This window comes from Parasteatoda tepidariorum, chromosome 5 (genome assembly GCF_982258835.1).
Source record: "Parasteatoda tepidariorum strain Cologne lab strain chromosome 5, Ptep-v5.0, whole genome shotgun sequence".
Lineage (NCBI taxonomy): Eukaryota > Metazoa > Arthropoda > Arachnida > Araneae > Theridiidae > Parasteatoda > Parasteatoda tepidariorum.
Window position 1 is genome coordinate 116,601,464 of NC_141759.1, and position 20,191 is coordinate 116,621,654.

Here is a 20,191-nt window from a genome sequence, read left to right on the forward strand (position 1 = left end):
AGCTTCGGTTCAGGGTTCGATACTGGCGTTCATCTTCACAGTCGCCCAACATGATGCACGTTAAATCTGTCATGGATGAAAATCCTCTCGTTAGTATGGTATAGAGGGGGGAGTATCCACTCAGGACCAGACATATCGTCTGACAAATTTACTTGGCTGAAGCTGTTAAATATCTTTATTTTATGTATGCAGGCTTTGTGAGCGCAAAGTACAGCTTAATAACCCCTTATTAATTTAAGGAGCAGATAGCTCAAGTTGGAGGAAAAAAAACAGGATATGCTTGGAATAGTTTAAGGGATAGACCATCGACGTGGCTGGAAATGAAGGCATTTTTAGGAAAACACATGATTCGTTTAATTTAAAAAAAAAACCTGATATCTTAGTTACCAATCTAGTTTTTTTTCAGGTAATTAAAAAAAAAATTCCGATTAGAAATGAGGAAACTTCCTCACATTCTTCGTTGAACTTTGTAGGGATGGTTTAACATAGTGTTTCCCAAAGTGGTTCATATGGACCACCAGGGGTCCGTGATAAATAAAAACTGATCTAGGGGTCCCTGAACAACGTCAGGGAGTCCGCGTGAGGTTTAATATAAAATAATAAAATTGTTATTGGTTTTTATTATGAAGGAAATTAAGATAAATAAAATCGTAGCGATTTTTACATCCTAAGTAAACTATAAATAAAGGTGGGTGCTTATAATTATTAGCAGTGGTTTGTTACAAATTAAACAGTTGATTTACAAATTTTCTTATATCTTTTGCTCCCTTTTTAAGAGATAACAGTATGAATGAGTCGAAGAAAAAACGCCGAAAATACAATGTTGAATATTTAAAGTATGTCTTTATTTCTTCACCAGGAAATTGTACTTTACCTATGTGCCTCCTATGTAATAAAACTATAACAAGTGATTCAATGAAACATTCCAAGCTTAACGAATAATTGATAAAAGTCCATAGTGATAAAAAAGATAAAGATTTAACTATTATTCAAACAGTCAAAGAAAAATATCTGAAAACACCGTCACTGCAACAACATCTAAGAGAGGTGACGATGGATTGCATGCTTCTCATAGTTTCGCATTTTTCTATATATTACATGATTGCAAAGTTCGGAAAGCCTCCACACTATTGAAGAACTTATTTTACTAGATGTAAGTGAGGTAATACTCACCGGGTTGCACAAACCAGCTTTTAACATTGTAAAAATAATTCCACGGAGTAATAATAATGTACAAAGAAAGATTGATAATATATCTCAGTGCGTAGAAAATTCTTAACGCGCGTACTTAAAAATATCTGAATTTCTATACAGCTTGACGAATCTACTTATCCAGGAAACGAAGCTCTTACTTTTAGCTTATGTAAGATTTGCAAAAGAATGAAAATTTTACAAAGAATTGTTACTTGCTAAATGCTATACGCAAGGTGAAACGCTATTGATTGAATTAAAAGATATACCCTTGACTAATATCATTTCTGTAGCTACTGCCGGTGCTCCGGCAATGGTACGAAGATACCAAGGTTTTCTGGTTAACTTAAAACAAGCTGCAGCGAATGTATTTTCAGTACATTTGCCAAGCTTAGCGAAAGTAATTTGAAACTACAAGATGAATAATTAAATTTAATCAAAACTAAAATCGTAAAACTGCGCTTGTTGCAAAACTTTTTCTGTATAAACAAAACTTGGGAAGAGAATATTTTTCTCTTAGTCTCAGTGCCGTAGGGAACCTCATCATAAAAAAAATATATATAAACGATTAGAAATTAGTGCTCACTAACATTGAGCCGGACATAATCAAATCTCACATTCATCCAAGTCTTTAATTTTTATTTTATTTTAAACAAAAGATAATAAATAGTAATAAAAGATAAATGATTTCAATAAATAGTTTTTCAACAAAATGTTTTTTTCTTAATTTGTAATTTTTATGCCGTTCATATATGCACTGGGGATTCGTGGGCAAGTTTTGACTATAAAAAGGGATCAAAAAAAAAAGTTTGGGAACCACTTGTTTAACGTAACAGGTACTATTCAATGCTCCAATTTCAAGGGACGGAGCAGCTCTGTTCTAAAAAATTTTTGGAGTCTTCATTTTTTATCCTGCCTTATCAGATTAACTAATAAGTGTTCTTTAAATATGATCAATATAAATTAAACTCAAATGTCTTGGAGTTTCATCGTTACATATTTCTATGTAAAAATTGAATTTTCTGTTATTTAAAGATCTGGTAGCAGAAGTGTAAAGTCATAACATCTTCGTATAAATTGGTAGGATATTTTCAGTTACATTTTTCGAATTTTTTTGATAGCTTTAAGGAAATGCGAATTTGAATAAGGAATTTGTACTTTTATATGGATCAGACTTTTTTCGAATAATAAAAGACTCTGAAAGCTAATAAAAAACTCAGGCGCAACGGAAAGTATTTGCTGTTGTAATAAAACCATCTTGCATTATGAGGATGAAAAACAGTTGAGAAAACTTCATCTGAAGTATGCGCACTTTCGCCAGAAGAAAATTTTCTCTGTCGAGATTATCAACCTGGAGAATGGAATATTACGTTCGTGCAATAATGGAAAAGTAAGATTGAGATTTAATGATTTTGAAAAGGTCTTTTCCCAGCTCTTCAGCATTTAGAAAATTCTGAAGAAACTAGAAACTATTTGTCCAGGTTAATTAAATTTGGTCTATTGAACCTAGTCACAGAATTTTACAAAAAAGTTTTGAAGTTTTTGAATTCGTAAGTTTTAAAAATGCTTTAAAATTTAAGAAACTTGTAGTTTATCCAGTAAATACAAAACTTTTTAACTTTGGTAACTAAGTACAAAAGAGCTTTCATTGAATAAAAAGAATTAGATAAAATAACGGAATTTAGTTTGTTAACCTACTAATCTATAATGATAAAAATTCCCTAATCTTTGATGCAGATTTGATAATTTCCCTTTCACATATTTTTGACACTTGTAAAAATATGTTTGGTACATTTAATCATGAAAGCAATCTAATAGTTACTAAAAGTCTGTTAAATTATCTGAAATCTATACTGAAATATATAATCCAAATAGTTCTTTTTTATAGTCAGAAACTTGGTTATTGATTTTGTAAATTGATGAAATTTTTATGATGAATAACTATTTCGATTTGATTAACTGCAAATAAGTGTAAATTGTTTAGAAGTGAGCCGCGTTAGAATTTTAATTTATCAGGAAAAAAAACTGGTATGGTTATGAAATAGAAGAGGGCACAACTAATAAATAAGCTAAATATTTTGTTTTATTTTGACTTTTATACAATATATTGAAAAGTACAAAATATTTAATAAAAATAATGCGTCAAAGAGTTAACACTTTTGAGCTTAAACGGGTTACGGAAGAGGTAAGCCATATTAAGAAATTTAGGATAATTCTCCACACTTAATTTTCCTCAGATATTTAGAAAACAATACTCTAAAAAATTTCTCGTACCTGTGAAAAAGCTCTTTCATTCTTGCTGGAGAGGATAATTTTACTTTCGATATCTACTTGCTTGAATTAGATTCTCCACTTTAACTAGGAAAAACATTCCTTTTAAAAAGAGCAGATACTCACTGGTATAAAAATGCATCAAATTCTTTTAAAACTAGTGACTTAATGTTAAACTGAATTTAGTTCTGACGACATTAACTTTAATAACCATCCGTAAAGCACAATTTACAGAAAAGTCCAACTAACATCCTAATAATTCCTTATTGCGAATTTTAAATAAAAATCACGATAAATGTATCCCCATTATCTGTAAAGGGGTAATTTAAAACTGAATAACTTATTTCGGTGAGAAATAAACAAAAATTTATATACATAAAAAATTAAAACCATTTTGTCTATCAAATATTTTTATTCAAAAGAACATTTTATAATACACATCTTTATTTAAGACTGCTTCCGGACATTACATGTTTAAAACTAATTTGTAAGTGAGAGTAACAACATCTTCCTTAATTTACATGGAGCTCTAATAACATTTACAATCAAGTCTCGTTAAAAATTTACATGAACTACATTAAGCTTTTGTCCTATTAACAGAACATTTTTCATAAATAGAAAAATTTTACACAACTTACTCATTTACAACAAAACATTTATATTGACATGGACTTTAAGTAAGAAATGAGCAGTGAGTTAAGAAACAGCAACTTTGCTATTTAGTTACACAATACAGAGTCAAAAATATTTATGATCCTCTATTGAAAATTCTCAAATCAAAAATATGTATCATTCATCACAAAAATTAACCTATATACATTTAAATTTTTAATTTACATTAATTTTATTTCTTTCTAAATAGTATATTACGCAAAAGAAATCAGAAAGTTAACACTAAAGATTTTAATTTAAATTTTCTCCTTCAACTAAAACTATTCCATTAGTTTGATAAATTTAAAAAAAATGTTTAAACTTTTATATATGAAAAGCAGATTTGCGCATTTAGTTTAATTTCTAGACTGCATTTTTAGATAAAACAGACACTACTTTCGCTTGAGGTTCCAAGTTATCAGTTTAAATTTTTCCCAGCTTTTAAATTACCAATTTCAAGAAATGGCATAGTTAGAAAAAAAATATTTCCAAAAATTTAGACTTTTTTTAAGAACGGAATTTTTCCCTTTCGGCTGGCGTTTATTAAACTCCCGAGGGCTTATAGTGCTACTTATCTAATTTTTTGTTGAACATATGATCAATATAACGATTGAAGAAAGCTGGGAACTCTCGCTTTCACAAAAGTCATTGCAGTATCATATTAAGAGTAAAAACTGAGTACATATTAAAAATTAACTAGTTTCATGTTCTTTAATCAATAGATACTTCCGTTAAAGGTCTCTTCACAGCACGAGGATACTGATCCACTATTAAAGAGTGCATGTGTGAATAGAGAAGTTCCGAAACGGCTAGACGAGTGTGAAGCATGACGAGAAAGCAGGGCGGCCGTCTTCCACGTCATATTCCACACTAGTCTAGTATAAGGTGCCTATACTATCAGAGCTGACCTATCAAGCAATATTGGAGCAAACAAATTAGCAAGTTAACGTTATGTTAGTATTAGTTATGTTATGTGCTTATGTTAGCTCTTTGCTCCAAAAATAAATGATAAGTCAGCCTGTCTAATTCAGGGGCTCTAGTCTAGAACATACCGATTCACACTTATGCTGCAGATCGATGTCCCCAAATTGCGTAGACCTACTATATCATCAACTATAAACCGCGCTTAATAGGCTGCACTTCATTCAGCTGTCTTATAATCGATGTCTTAATATTTACGTGCTATCAGGTTTAAATTTGGTTCTCTGCAATTATAAAAATGATACAGTTGCAATTTCGATATAGTATCTCAAGATTTATTTTGGTGTATCAAATTTTTTATGGCACTCTACTAACAATGGCGTTACCATGTTTGTTTGTGTTGAGTTAAGTGGTACTATTTTTTAAAGTTTAATACCTAAAAGTAGATGAGAATTTCATATAAATTTTACTTTTTAGAAAGTTAGACTTGAAAACAGTTCCGATTCCGAAAGGTAACATTTTGTAAAATATAACCCTGGTGTTCTAACATGATTGAATTTTAAATTGGTGTAAAAATTTCTAGCCTTATAACAATGTTTAGCTTAGGATGAAACGTAAATGAATAAAAATTTTGAGATGAAATTTTAGGAATTTGCAAATCTGCATTTCATATAATACACACGTTTTAACTCTTAGACAATCTTATTGTTATCTGTGTCATTTATTCTTATAGAAGTATTCGCATAATCAACATACCACGAGAATAAGAAAACTTTTCAAAATTTTACTGTAAAAAGGATTTAAAAATGAATAGATTTAGAAAATTAGTTTATACTTTACCTCGTGGATTTTTTCTTCAAATTGTCGATTCATGTTTATAACGGAAACTTTCCTTCTCTGACGAAGAACCTATATTTTTAGCTCTTTCGCACAGAAATCAGTTTTTTTTATCAAATCGATTTATTTGCAATAACTAGTTTAATTTAAAAAATATGCGTCCGAGAGATTTTGAAATAATAATTTGATTCATTACATATTCACTTTACACTGCATCAAAATCAGATTTTTGAAATCTTAAGTTAACATTTAAAAATTCTACTAAATACGCTGGTTATAATGTTTAAGACACGTAGGTAAATACACATATACAAAATATCTTTTGCATTTTATTAGAAACATATACACGTTGAAAGAATTATTTTATTTCTTAACATATTTTAACATAGTTAATTTTTAAATTCGGATAAGTTGGATAAATCTCTTGGCACATTCTTTCACATTTTCGAACAGATTTAGACTTTTGATGTAATATTAAAATGTTCAAATTTTGTTGTCCAACTTTTATTTTAAATTTGTCATAAAGTAAATTCTAAAATTTGATTTGGATCTCGAAGGACGTTATGAATTATGTACCTATTTTCGAAATTATGAAAACTATTTTTTTTATCAGATTAAGGGATATCTGTTCTGTAATGATTGTTAATTTATTTTTCAATTAAGCTCCACCATGCTTACTTCGAAAACTATTTTTTCCAATCAATTTCCACTTTCCCAATTTTAGAGTAGCTTAAGTCAATTCTCTATTGGATATGTACTATTTTTTTTATGAAATTCCTCATTGCTTAATGCCTAGCAGCTATCGTGCATTATCCTTTAATAGCTATACAAGTTAAAAAAGATCCGAGTACTTTCCACGATGTTTAAAACCTGGGCGAACAACGATTTATGATGCGGATAGATGACTCCACATGTAAAACGTCGCTAACCTACAATTTTGATTCATATTTAGTCGAAACGAATTTATAATGAAACTAGTTTCAAATACGGGTTGGCATTAAGAACAATCTTGCTTTTATAATCGCGAGAATTAATATCCCCTATGATTAGCTGGACTGCATTAAAGAAATTTAGGATTTTCTATCAACATTTATGACAAAAATAAGCCGTATATACATAGTGGTTGTCATAGCGAGATTTAAAATTAGACTGTAATTTGCTAAAATGAGTATTCTCCGTAACTAACCCGAAGTTTACCAATTTACATCGTTAAGTTCAGCAGCGGTAGTAACCGAACAGTAAAAGTCAGAAATTAAATGGGCAGAGGCTTAATACGCAATATAAGAATATTTTCTTACAGCAATGCGTACAAGTGACCCGAGAAGTTCCGAAACGGCAGAACGAATGTGAAACACAAAGAAGCAGAAAGGCAGTCCTCGCAGGGTTTCATACTTGTCCGGACGTTACGGAACCATTCGCTTCAATTATACCCACTTTCTGTTACAGAACAATGTCCCAATATTGCACAGAAAATTAACGAATCTCAATTTCAGCAACGGCACTCGAGTTAAACAGACTTGTGCCTGCCTTAGCGTTTTGAGAACTAAACTTTACAAAAATTCCAAAGCTTATATTTGCTTAAATGTCAGATTCGAAATGACTCTTCGCATCAAACTAAGATTTATTGTTTTACAAATTAAATTTATGCACTAAATGTATCGAGATTTTATCACATACTTGCTAATTAATTTTGTATTGCAATGTTCTGCCAACTCGTTAAATTATGAATTAAGTTTTCTACGTAACTTCGTAGACCTGAAATATCACTCAACTAGGCCAGTCAGGCTCACGAATTTAACATTTGGAGCCCTGTATCCACTAAGCAAATTTTATAGCTTATGATAACTCTGCGTAAGAATTAAAATTTCGGGAAAAATTTCAGCCATAAGTCTTTTTACAAGCGCTTCTATGTTTGATCAAACCTTACAACCAACCTTAAATTGTATTACAAGTAGACAATATTCTGCTCTCTTATTGGTATTAAAATAGCGAACATTTAAAAAATGCCCGAAATAACATACGAGACTGTTTCAGGGTATTCAGATTATTGTTTAGGGTTTGTTTAATAGGAGAGACCTACAAAAACAAAGCTGGCAAGTTTAATTTTTATAAGTTTTTGTATTTTTTTAATTTCAGTTTCCTTTAGAATAACTGGTACAGGCATTTCAGTCTTAGTAAAATTCACTAGTTATTGTAGAATGTCTACAGATTTAATTTGTTTTTAGTTTAAAAAGTACTATTTTCACTCAATTTAAAATAGATACACGTTTTTAAAACTCCTCTGTCGATTTGTCTAATAATGTCCCGTTTACAAATAATTTGTCTAATTTATGCAAATTTCAAAAATTTTATGCATTGAAACAAGACAGGATTTTAGTAAAATTTACGCTTTCTTTTAAAAATCTCTACATATTTTCTGCATCATTTTACTATTGCACAACTTCAGTTGTACGAAATGCTATCTCGTAATTAAGAAAAACTTCAATAACTTATACTGCGTAATTATGCCCCGTTATTTAAACTTACTTAGCAGCAGAGTCCATGAATTAATGTTTTATGGTTAAAATATATGTTAGTTAGTCGTATGTTAGTAATTAGCTAGAATTAAGTGAAATAATGAAATAACGTGATGAATGAATAATATGAATGACGTGAACGTGAATATGAATGAAGTGAACAATATGAATGCATAACGAAATTCCTTAAACATAAACTGCTTTAAATTTGCTCATCCAGGCATAATTGCATTAAAAAAGGGAACTAAATTTCAATTTTAATCTTCTAAATTTGTTTACTTTTTGAAACTACGACTAGATATAGCTTCAGCATTGAAGCTTTTCAAAAATTTAAAACATCCTTTTATCACGCGCGGTGTTTATAGCTGGCTAGGCATAACTAAATTGACCAAATCATCCGTAATAAATATTATTTAGTGTTGAAACTTCTAATCGAACAGATTTTACTCGAGTTACTTTTGAACACTGAATGAATACCACTATAAATATTTAGAGGAAAAGCAAATCGAGGCATATCTATTTAAGGAATTTCGTTATACAAAATAGACTCTGCTGAGAAATAAGATTAAAAACGAAACTAGTTTTGCATAAACCCACAAGTCTATTTATAAAAATATATCGAACGTATTTAATTAGAAATATAATTCCAGTTTATCTTAAAGAATTACCTGAAGAAGTTGAAATATTTGTTCCTACCAAATTTCTTCCTCAATTCATATTAGGTGAGAAAACATCAGATTTTAACTAGATAATTATTCAAAAAATTTCCGCTCTACCAAAATCTAGCAGTTTTTTCCCCAAGAGTTACGAAATGCGAAAGTTTTTTGCCGAAATGTATACTTCTGAACAATAACTTTATTGTTTAGTTTTTTATTTTAAAATTTTTTTTAACAGTTTCGTTCTTAGACTTCTATTTGATATAGAGTACATTAATTTTTTTAATAGAATACGTATAATTGTTATTGCCCATATATACTACATAAATGCTTGACAAATTATTAATTTCTTTGTTTAGAGGAATTTATATTTATAAATACGTACATAAAAATACGACGACAGACTAAATTGTGAAGTATTAACATGTTAAATATACAGCATTTAATGTTTTTATTAAAGTTCACTATAAGGCGAAAAGAAACGTTAAAATGTAGTGCTATGACACGTGATAGCTAGCCGTGAGCTTTAAGGGTTTTAAATAATGTAAGCGGTAATTACACAAACAGATTCTGAATTGTCCGATAAAATTTTTTTATTTGGAACAGAATGTGTTACCTTAAATATTAAAATTTGTACTGAATAACAGTACACTACTGACGAGACGGGATTTATTAAAAAGTATTTTATCAATACCGTGCGTTTTATTTAGGTAACCCTAAATATGCGATATTGTATGTTCTAGTTCTTTGGTTTCCAAGCATCTCGATACCTCAAATACTTTTCAACTTTCTAATTTTAAGGATTGTGTATTCAATAAACTATTCCGGTTTTTCCCTGTACTCTTGAATTTTACATTGAAATAAGTTTAAGAGTTTATTTAGTATATTTTAATAGCCGACAGTTGAGCGATCAATTTTATAGATTCGATATAAATTTTATTAAATCATTTGTTTTAAAGTTTGGCCTAAACTCTTATATTACGTGTATTCTAAGTCGTAGATATCATTTTAAAATTAGTATATTTACTTCAACTGATTCTCAAATAATGCGATAACAATCACGCATCTGAAAATTTGGTGGAGATTTATTGAAAAATATATAATTAGTATTATACCATAATAAAATTTTATATTAAGCTTTCTTAATTTAAATATATTTTGTTTGAGAATCGAAAGCCAAGTAATTTAGTTTAATTGCCGTAATTTAATTTTCATTTCAAATTTAAACTGGCACTCTCAAGGAATCAATTTTTAAAAGTACAACTTTACATTTTAGCTCTTGTACTGGACAACAGTTTGAAGAAAAAACAAATAAATCGAAATTAGTTTTTATTCGTTGAAAGTTAATTCTCATAAATATTCTAGGTTTATTTTTAAGACATTAAGTCATAATTTATTAAGAGCACTAGCTAACAATAAGCTTGTCTTAAAACGTTTTGATACTTAAGTGTACGTATACATACACTTCGCAGGATAAATGAAATACTTAGTGTCCGCAAATTCGACGCACATTCTCTAAGACTTTAAATTTAATTTATGATATTTAATGGATAAACAATTTACTATTAAAATAATTCATGAACAAAATTTTGGATATAATAAACTTTAGATCAATTCGATTAATTATATTTAAGAAAAATCTTAGAAATAAATTTACTTTATTACTGAGTACTCTTAAATTGCATGCACGGAATTGAAAATATGGATTTCGCAAAAGACAATATGTAGCTTAATTCTTATTAAAAAAATTATATTTAAATATTCATATAATACAAGTGTGGAATTTCCATATTAGAGAATATAAAAAATAAACCTTTTGAGTCGAGGAAATAAGGTAGGTTTAACTCTTCAGTTCGGTCATGGCAACAAAAGTCAATCATTTTGGCACACATGTTTATCATGGTAACTAGGTCGGTAATCAAGCTGATCTTGGTACACATTGTTCTCATGACAACTAGGTCAGTAATTGAGGTCATCTTGGCACACATAGTTATCACACTAAGTAATCGAGGGCATCTTGGCACACATGTTTCCTATGGCAACTAGGTCCGAAATGGAGATCTCGGCAAATAGGGTCCTTAAGAGTTACTATACGTCGTTGAGGTATCCAGTACAAAGCCTAGTTAAAAAAAAAAATAAAAATGTCCTTACTTTCACGGTAAAATTAGACAAGTCTTTTAGTAAGAGTGTTCGATATCAGTGCGTCGAATCAAGTTTTATAATCATTTACCAAGCTAATGATTCATTTCAACCCCTTCGTTTGTAAGCTTTTGAAATTGATATTTTTGTGAAATGGCCATAATGATCACATTAGTACAAACATTCAATTCCTACTCACAAGTCCTCTGCACTATGTGCGTACTTTCCAAATCACTGGAGTAAAACACAAGCATTTATTAACAAACGCAGACAAAGTTAAAATGAAAATCCCCGAGTCTAACGGTGCAGTCGAAATTTTAAATTACTAAAAATTTTAAAATCACCACGAAAGTAAGTGAAACAGCTTTCATGTATGCATGGGGAATATTGCATTCGAAAGGTAATTAGAGTTGAAATTATTTGGTGAATGACATTGGGCCGAATTCATTAGCCTCCCAATAGTTATAAGCAGATTAAATCAGTAGACGTTAAAATCCTACCCCCCCCACTAAGAAACTAAAAAGGTGAAATAAGTTTTAAACGTAAGGAACAATGTTAACGCAATTAACTTCTAACGAGTTAAAAAATTAATACATTTGAAAAACTTACCTAGCTTATTTAAAATGATGCTTACCTCAACGATGCTTACACAATGTCCAGTCCACACCCCTCTATCTTCCCCTTGGTAACATATACGAGAAACCCCAAAACATTCTTAACTAATTAGAGGAAGCCAAGTTTTCATAAAAATGAAATTCCCTTAAGGTATGAGACTAGTTTCAACATATTTTTACAAAGGCTAAATTTAATTTGTTAGCAAGAATCCGAAAATTAAAAAGTATATTTCAAAACAAATTAGTTCAAAAACCAAATTTTCCTTGCCATACTAAATCCTCGACAACAAATTATAATTCATAAAATTCAATATAATTTCTCTAGATTAGTGTAATTACGTGTGTTTTGAACTGAAATCTTTAAAAAAATATTTAGGAATATTGAATCTTCAAGAAAAATTTTAAATACACTAAGAAATTCACTCAAACCCTAGCTTTTAGTGCAAATAATTGACAACATACAAATCTACAAATAATCTCAAATTCTATAATAAACTGATGAAAAATCTTAATATAGACGCTTAGAAAATGAGTACTTTAACGTTCATAAAATTCATTTTCGTCCTCTGAATAAATCTAAAATATAATTTAATGAAATGGAAAGGTTAAAATACTCTAAACGTTACAAATAAAGTTTCGTTTTTAAGAATCCACTTCCGACTCCATTTGTCTGCACACGAAAAAACTACTATAACTTAATTCTAAGAATCTGACAAAAAGTTATGTTTTGGCCAATTAAACCATGTTCAAACATTAATGAAAAATTAAAATTTTCGTCGAAATTTCTCCTTTTTATCCAGTTTGATACCCGAGTAATTTGATTTTTGAAATAGTTTAGAGATTGAATTATAAAATATTTTACACACTAATCAAATGCTGTATTTGAGTTTAAATACATTAAATAAATTTTATTAAACAATTACTCGATCAGATCAAAATAATTCTTACCAATCACTAAACTTCCAGGTAAATAATCAATATTCTGCTCTAGGGTATATTCTTTCAAACTAGCATAATTTACTTCCTCTGTTAGAGTATCAAACATCAATTTCAATGAAATCACGGTAGCTTCTTGGATTCTGCAACAAAGACAATTTAATTAAAATCATAACCGTTTAATATGGTTATGTTTTATTAGTCAAATATTTAACTAATCTAAATTGCCCAAGGAAGTCATTTTGACTGCTTTTTAATTTCAATTAGAAAAACAATGATCACACAATTTCTTAGAATTTTGTAACTTTTAGTACAACATAATTTTTCTCTTCTTGTTCATATTTACTTATAACTTGTTATACAACTGTAAATAGTATAGAAATATTAAAAATTAATTTTAAAACAAATTTCTTTACACATTAGTTATTCTTGCACAATGCAGTCATTTAGACTGCTTTTGGGCAATATAGGTATATACTAAGTTTCAGTTTCTCTAGTGTTAATAATGCTGTGCGCACAGAGTCGAAACAACAACGGCAAAACTATTTTAACCCCCCTGAAAAGGTATCGCACTAAAGAAAAAAAAAAAAAAAAAAAAAAAAAAAGAGTTAATAATTTAAATCTACCTTTTTTTAAATGCAAATATATTGTTTAATTATAACTTAGTATAATATTTTTAATTTCATAAATTTAAAATGACCTAAAACTTATAGCTAAGTTTTGTTTGAATAACACTATTTTTGACCGAATATTTTCCTCAAAAAAACCTGTGCCCATTAAATATAGTTAGTTTAGGTTTTGGTGGCAGAGTGGATGTCTTTGGTTTTATACCCACTCTAAACGTTTTGGGCATACAAAACATTTGTTGAAAACAAAAAATTGTACCTGAAGTAAAGTTAATGAAGTAATGTTTCATTTCTTTGCAAAATTTGACCAGTCCCACGCAGTGGTTTGATCATAATAACAAGGTTTCCTGTAAAAAAACCGAAGTCAAGGATCACTAGCTGCTGTCAGTAAGCGGGTGGGTGACCACTTTGAAAAGCCTTTGTAGGGACCGAGGGTGTGCGGTATGGGTCCCAGTTAAGCTGTTCTACAGTAAAGTGCTAGACTTCGCGTGGTGGTCGTCTGGCTACCAAAGCAAGAGAGTCATCCCCTCAGCAGAGGATCAAAATTGCGATTGCATGTCTTCGGATCATCCTCAGGGATGTTTCTCAGACCGTAGCTAATTGCCCATTGTGCAGCTCTAGTGCAACGTAAATAATGTACCGTACCGTAAATCTGCAGACATTTTCAAGCTGCAGACACTTCGTATTCGTAAGTTTACCATTTATCAAACATTTCGCACTAACCTTTCACTGAGAGGCTTGTTGGTATGATTAAATGACCAATCAAAATATGATCCCCACAAAACATTAACTTAATATAACACATGACTATCCCAAAATTATAGCGACATTTATATCAAAACCTGAAGTTGAATATTAAAGTTTTTATAAACCAAATATGTAAATTTCCCCTAAAAAAATTAAACTTTTAACTATAAAAGTTAAACCAATGATTATAATTAGGTCAATATCGATGCGCCTAAGCAAAAGCCATCGTGAACTTTTAAACAAATGTTCCAGTACAATGAACATCAGATATTTAAATTTTCGATTTGTAAAAAACATAAGAACAATCCTAACTAAAACAAATAGAAATATTTTAATTAATTATTTTAAATTTGCTGCTTAATACTGCATACTTATGACTAGTGTATCACTAATATTAAACTCAAGTTCTGAAAAGAAAGAATTTAAAGACTTAATATTTTTGTTCATTTTAAGACAATTCTCACTTTAGTCCAAATTTTCGAATGACATTAACTGTTTAGAATTTTAAATCAGTATACTACAGAAATCATGAAAAATTGCTCGATACAGATAGTTATCGAACACAATTCCATATTGGTTCCATATACAAAAATATTAACATATCACTAGCTTAAAATTATAAAGACATTTATATCAAATCCTGAAATTCAATGTGAAGGTTTTTATAAAACGAATATGCAGATTACTTTCCCCCAAAAAAGAATTAAAATTAAACTTATAAAATTTAAACCAAAGATTTCAATAGCCAATACCGGTGTGTCTAAGCAAAAGCGATCGTTAACTTTTAAACAAATGTTCCAGTACATTGAACATAAGTTTTTGAAATTTTCAACTTTTAGAAAACAAAATATTTAGATTTGTTTTAGTTAGGATTGCTTTTAAGTTTGCTGCTGAAAATTTTATACTTATGATAAGTTCTACGATTAGTTCGGTGCAGCATATTTATGCCATTAAATTAAAGCCTTAAATTTTGAAAAGAAAGAATTTAAAGACTTAATATTTTTGTTCATTTTAAAACAATTCTCAATTCAGTCCAAATTTTCGAATGACATTAACTGCTCAGAATTTTAAATCAGTTTACTACAGAAATCCTGAAAAATGGCTTGATACAGATAGTTATCGAACACAATTCCATATTGGTGTTCGCAGCTTAGCTAAATTGGGCTGCGATGGAAACTTGAAGTAAGCAATAACCTCCCGATTAGAAATACCTTTTACAAATTTGCAATGCTGTACGCATTTAAATATCAGGAAAAAACAAATGAAATTAAAATTAGCCAACAATGATTGCAAAACCTTTAGTACACATCCAGTAAATTATATACAACAATCTGATTTTATGTTTCAGTGTGATGATATTTAACATATTTAACCGAAATTAACAAATAGTTTTCAGATTTTAATGTCTTGGGGTAAATGCTCTATTAAAATAGAGTAGAATCTCCCTATAAAGAGAGATTTTTAATCTGAAAGTTGCGCAACCCTTTAATGTTTTCTATACTAATAGATCAACTTTCTAATTTTCATAAATTTCAAAGAAAGTTACTACACTTAGAATCTCTCAACAAATATATTAGTTATTCACCTCAGGAATTGCACAATTGAATTAGGAACGAAGTTTTCCGACAAAATAATAATTAAAGGAAAAACTTATTTTACAGCAATCCTGCATTTCGTATTGATTTACTTTCAATTAAGAGACATTCATTTGAATTTATTGCTGAAAGTTGAGATCATTTGCACAACTGCAAACAAACTACTTAACTGAATAACGAAATTAAACGGTGTTATCTGGTCCAAGGTCTGGAAAACAGAAGGGGAGGAAAGATACCAAGATTTACAAGGGTCATGAAACAATAAAAATTTTGTGCAATTAAATGTTTTCTATTTAGGTTGACTGGAAGGGGAAAATAAAATTTAAAAAATGCTGTGCTATGTCATGTGACAGCGAGTCTTAAGCTTTAACCTTCCGTTAGTCGCGCGCACCTCACAGGTGCATCCCTACTGCACTTCCACCTCCTTTGCCGTCAATAGATTTTTCCGGGGGTCGAGCCTAATGTTATGTTCCTAACTTTGGATTACTCAAATGTCCGTGTAAAACCGACCTTAGAACATGTCGATGGAGAGTTGGAACCGCTCAAATCACCCCTCTGGTGCAGCGCGACCATTGACGCAAGTATTATGGATATAATATTTTTATGAATTAAATATATATATTTTATCTCATTTTCTGTCCTTCTCAACGTTTCAGGTATAAATGGTCAAGTTATATACACAGAAAATGGTTACGGAGTAAAAAACCGCAGAACCTTCTTGCGTCAATTGGTTGAACATCTTGTGATGAAGGAAGAGATCTGACGCGGGAGCAAGAAAAATTTATCTTCGGTACTTCGCTAAATAAGTTTTTTGATATTTATCTCTCTAAAGAGTCTTAAATTGGTAACAATTAACTATTTAAACTAGACTAAATTTCATTTGGCTTTCAAAAAATCAGAAACACCTCATAAGTGCAACGCGATTAACCACGTCGGAAACAAGTGCGCGACTAACGGAAGGTTAAGGGTTTTAAATAATGTAAGCGGTAATTACAGACAGATTCTGAATTGTCTGATAAAAATTTTGATTTGGAACAGAATGCGTTACCTTAAATATTAAAATTTGTTCTGAAATAACAGTACATTACTGACGAGGCGGGATTTATTAAAAACTTATTTTATTAATACCATGTGTTTTATTTAAATAACACTAAATATGCCATATTGTATGTTCTAGTTCTTTGGTTTCCAGACATCTAGATACCTGAAATAGTTTTCTAATTTTAAAGAATGTGAATTCAATAAATTGTTTTTCATTGCACGCTTGAATTTTACAATGAAACAAGTTTAAGACTTTATTTAGTAAATTTTAATAATAGCAGACAAAATTGAGATATGAGCAAAAATTTTATAAATTAGATATAAATTTTATTGGATCATTTGCTTTAAGGCTTGGCCTAAACTTTTATGTATTTATGTAAAAGTGCATTTTAATCGTAGACTATATTTTGAAACTAGCACATTTACTTCAACAGATTCTCAAATATTGAGAGAACAATCACGCATCCTAAAATTGGTGAAGACTTAACGAATATTTAATTAGGAAATTACCAAAATAAAATTTGATACTAAGTTCTATTGATCTAAATATGGTTTGTCTGAGAATCGAACGCTAAGCGTTTTAGTTTAATTCCCGGAATTTAATTTTGATTTCAAATTATAAACTGACACTCTCAAAAAAATCATTTTCAATATTACATCTTTACATTTTAGCTGGTGTACCGGACAATAGTTTGAAGCAAAAACACCGCCGGCTAAAAGTTGAAACCATTTGCTCAACTGCAGCAAGCAAACTAATTAACTGAGTAACTAAATTAAACTGTGTTACCTGGTCAAGGAAAAGAAGGGGTCAAAAGACACTAAGTAGTATGGGAGTTGTGAAATATAAAATCTGAGAGACCTAAAAACCTAACTTGATTGCAAAAAACATTTTCTTTTGCCAAACTAAAGCTTATGCAAGTTAAATTAGTTTTAGAAATGTTGGTATACATTAATCTTTATTAAACTGTTAATCATAAATAGTTCAAATTAGTGGGATTAAAAATATTTAGAGTAAAATGAAATTATGCAACTCAGTTTAACATAGCGAGTTAATACCGTTGTATGAAATATACATACGTATACAAATTTATAAATATACGATATTTCTTAATATTGAGAGGGAATTACAGTTTTAAGCAAAAACGAGCTTCGAAAATTCAATATTGGAGAACACAAAATTTTAAAAATTACGCTTAGTATTTGTTAGTTTTATTTTAATCATGCTCAAAAAATACGAAGAAAAATATTTTTTAAAATTATCCAAGTGAGTCAATTATTAAAACAGGTATACTAATCTTTTTGAAAAAGTAATCACAAACTATGGAGAATTAAAGCGTACCACTAATAATCACGAAAAACTTAAATGCAAAAAGTATAAAAATTAGAAAAACTTACTTTAAAAAAACATCAAGAGAAAAGTCATATATAAACGAGCATATTGGTCATAAACTTATTGATTGAAGATCTTTAGAACGAAACTAAGTCTTTGGATGAAGGCCTTGAAGAAAATTTCAGGGATAGAGGTATCCATCTTAGCATTAATAATTAGACCAAACCCACAAGACTACAATTTACAAATGACACAGTTCGGAGACTTTCGGTCGTTGTAGTGGAACTGGGCGTACGGCCCTTACAGTTCGGAGACAGGAAGAGCTCATTCGAGACCGGCCGTGCCTCTGATTTTATATCCCTTAATGTAGATAACGATTATTTTCTATCAAAGTTGAGTTGAGTTGATGATGTGGTAGGTAAGTGTATTATTTACGTCACACTAGAGCTCCACCATGCGTTATTAACAGCTGTCTTTGAAACATATCTGAGGATGATCCGAGGTCATGCCATCACCATTTTGATCCACTCTCGCTTTGGTGGCCCTATAACCATCGTGCCAAGTCGAGCACTCTCTGTACGGCAGTAGTTTAACGGGGACCTCACATCTTCGGCCCTACGAGTATTGATCAAAGTGGTCACCCACCCGCTTACTGATCGCAGTCAGTGATGCTTGACTTCGACGTTCTCCTGGGAACCGTGTCTTTACGAACAATCCACTGCGGGACTCAAATATTTGAATAACTGAATATGGAATAAAGTATAACTGAAGAAAAATCAATCATAAATAAATTAATAGGCTTGTACAATTAAATCAAAGAACGGGCAATGTGCCTCTAATTTCGAAAGTAAAGTTATTCAAAATGCAGGTGGACATGAAAACCTAATGTAACATGGTTACGATTGGAATCGAACCTACAAAATTCCACGCTTAAGTGTTTTGTAGTAGACAAACTTTCATAAGCACTATATAATCATTACTTTATTCTTTACATGATTTATAGGTTAGTTTGTAACTACTAAGGTTCTTCGTGATGAGCAATTTAAACCAACAGCATTCTCTGTCGCAACTTGGGTCCCGCAGTGAAATGATCGTAAGGACTACGGTTTCCAGCAGTCAAGCATCACTGATGGATCTCGGTCAGTAAGCGGGTGGGTGACCACTTTGATCATCCTGCGTAGGGACCATGGAGCACGGTATCGGTCCTCGTTAAACTGTTCTACAGTAAAGTGTTCGACTTCGTGCTTCCAAAGCAGGGGAGCGGTCACCTCTGCAATGGATCAAAAATTGCAATGTTATATGTTTGGATCATCTGCCGACTGGTTAGCGTGCCTGACTGCGGAGCCGATAGTTGTGAATTTGAATCCCGCTCAGGGCATGGATGTTTCTTTGTGTTTTATGTCCTTTCTTCTGTGTGATTGTAGCCCGCCCTATAAACGGGTTTGTGGTTGTATGACGTGGGCGACGCTACTCCAACGCTGTGGCTTAGCCATAGGTGCTCACAGGGTAACGATAAGAGAGTAGCAATTCTGGCATTTCTGAGGCCATTGGGAAATAGATCCAAGTGCCAGCCATTGACCAAAAAAAGTGTGTGTTGGATCATCCTCAGGGATGTTTCCCAGACCGTACCCCATTGTGCAGCTCTAGAGCGACGTAAATAAAGTACCCCAAAAAAGTACTTGTAGATATTGTTGTAGTTCATTTACGTCGCACTAGAGCTGCACAATGGGCTATTGGCGACGGTCTGGGAAACATCCCTGAGGATGATCCGAAGACATGCCTTCACAATTTTGATCCTCTGCAGAGGGGATGGCATCCCCGAATCGGTAGCCCGACGACCTGCAGGCAAAGTCGAGCACTTTACGGTAGAACAGTTTAACGAGGAAACATACCGCACACCCTCGGTCCCTGCGCAATCTCATCCAAATGGTCACCCACCCGCACACTGACCGCAGCCAGTGATTCTTGACTTCGGTAATCTGCTGGGAACCGTGTCTTAACGATCAGTCCACTACTTGGAGGTATAAATGAGAAAGAAAGTCACCGGTTTTATTACTTTATTGAAATTACATATATTTGCAGGCTTGTTTTCTTAATTTAGGCTTCTAAACCAATGTCAA

General features: G+C 31.1%; 1 long non-coding RNA gene across 3 annotated transcripts; it reads right to left on the reverse strand.

Annotated features, from left to right (window-relative positions):
* Positions 1-48: 48 nt before the first annotated feature.
* On the reverse strand, positions 49-18,405 carry LOC147810056 (uncharacterized). 3 transcript variants are annotated; one of them, XR_015434106.1, is made up of 5 exons: positions 18,137-18,405; positions 12,745-12,875; positions 10,857-11,162; positions 3,466-3,549; positions 52-66 (listed from the first exon to the last, which is right to left on the reverse strand). It is a non-coding gene; the product is annotated as an uncharacterized LOC147810056 (long non-coding RNA). The 3 variants fall into 3 exon arrangements; XR_015434107.1 differs by lacking the exon at positions 3,466-3,549 and having other exon boundaries at positions 49-66; XR_015434105.1 differs by lacking the exons at positions 52-66; positions 3,466-3,549 and having other exon boundaries at positions 10,777-11,162.
* Between the last annotated feature and the right edge of the window lie 1,786 nt (positions 18,406-20,191).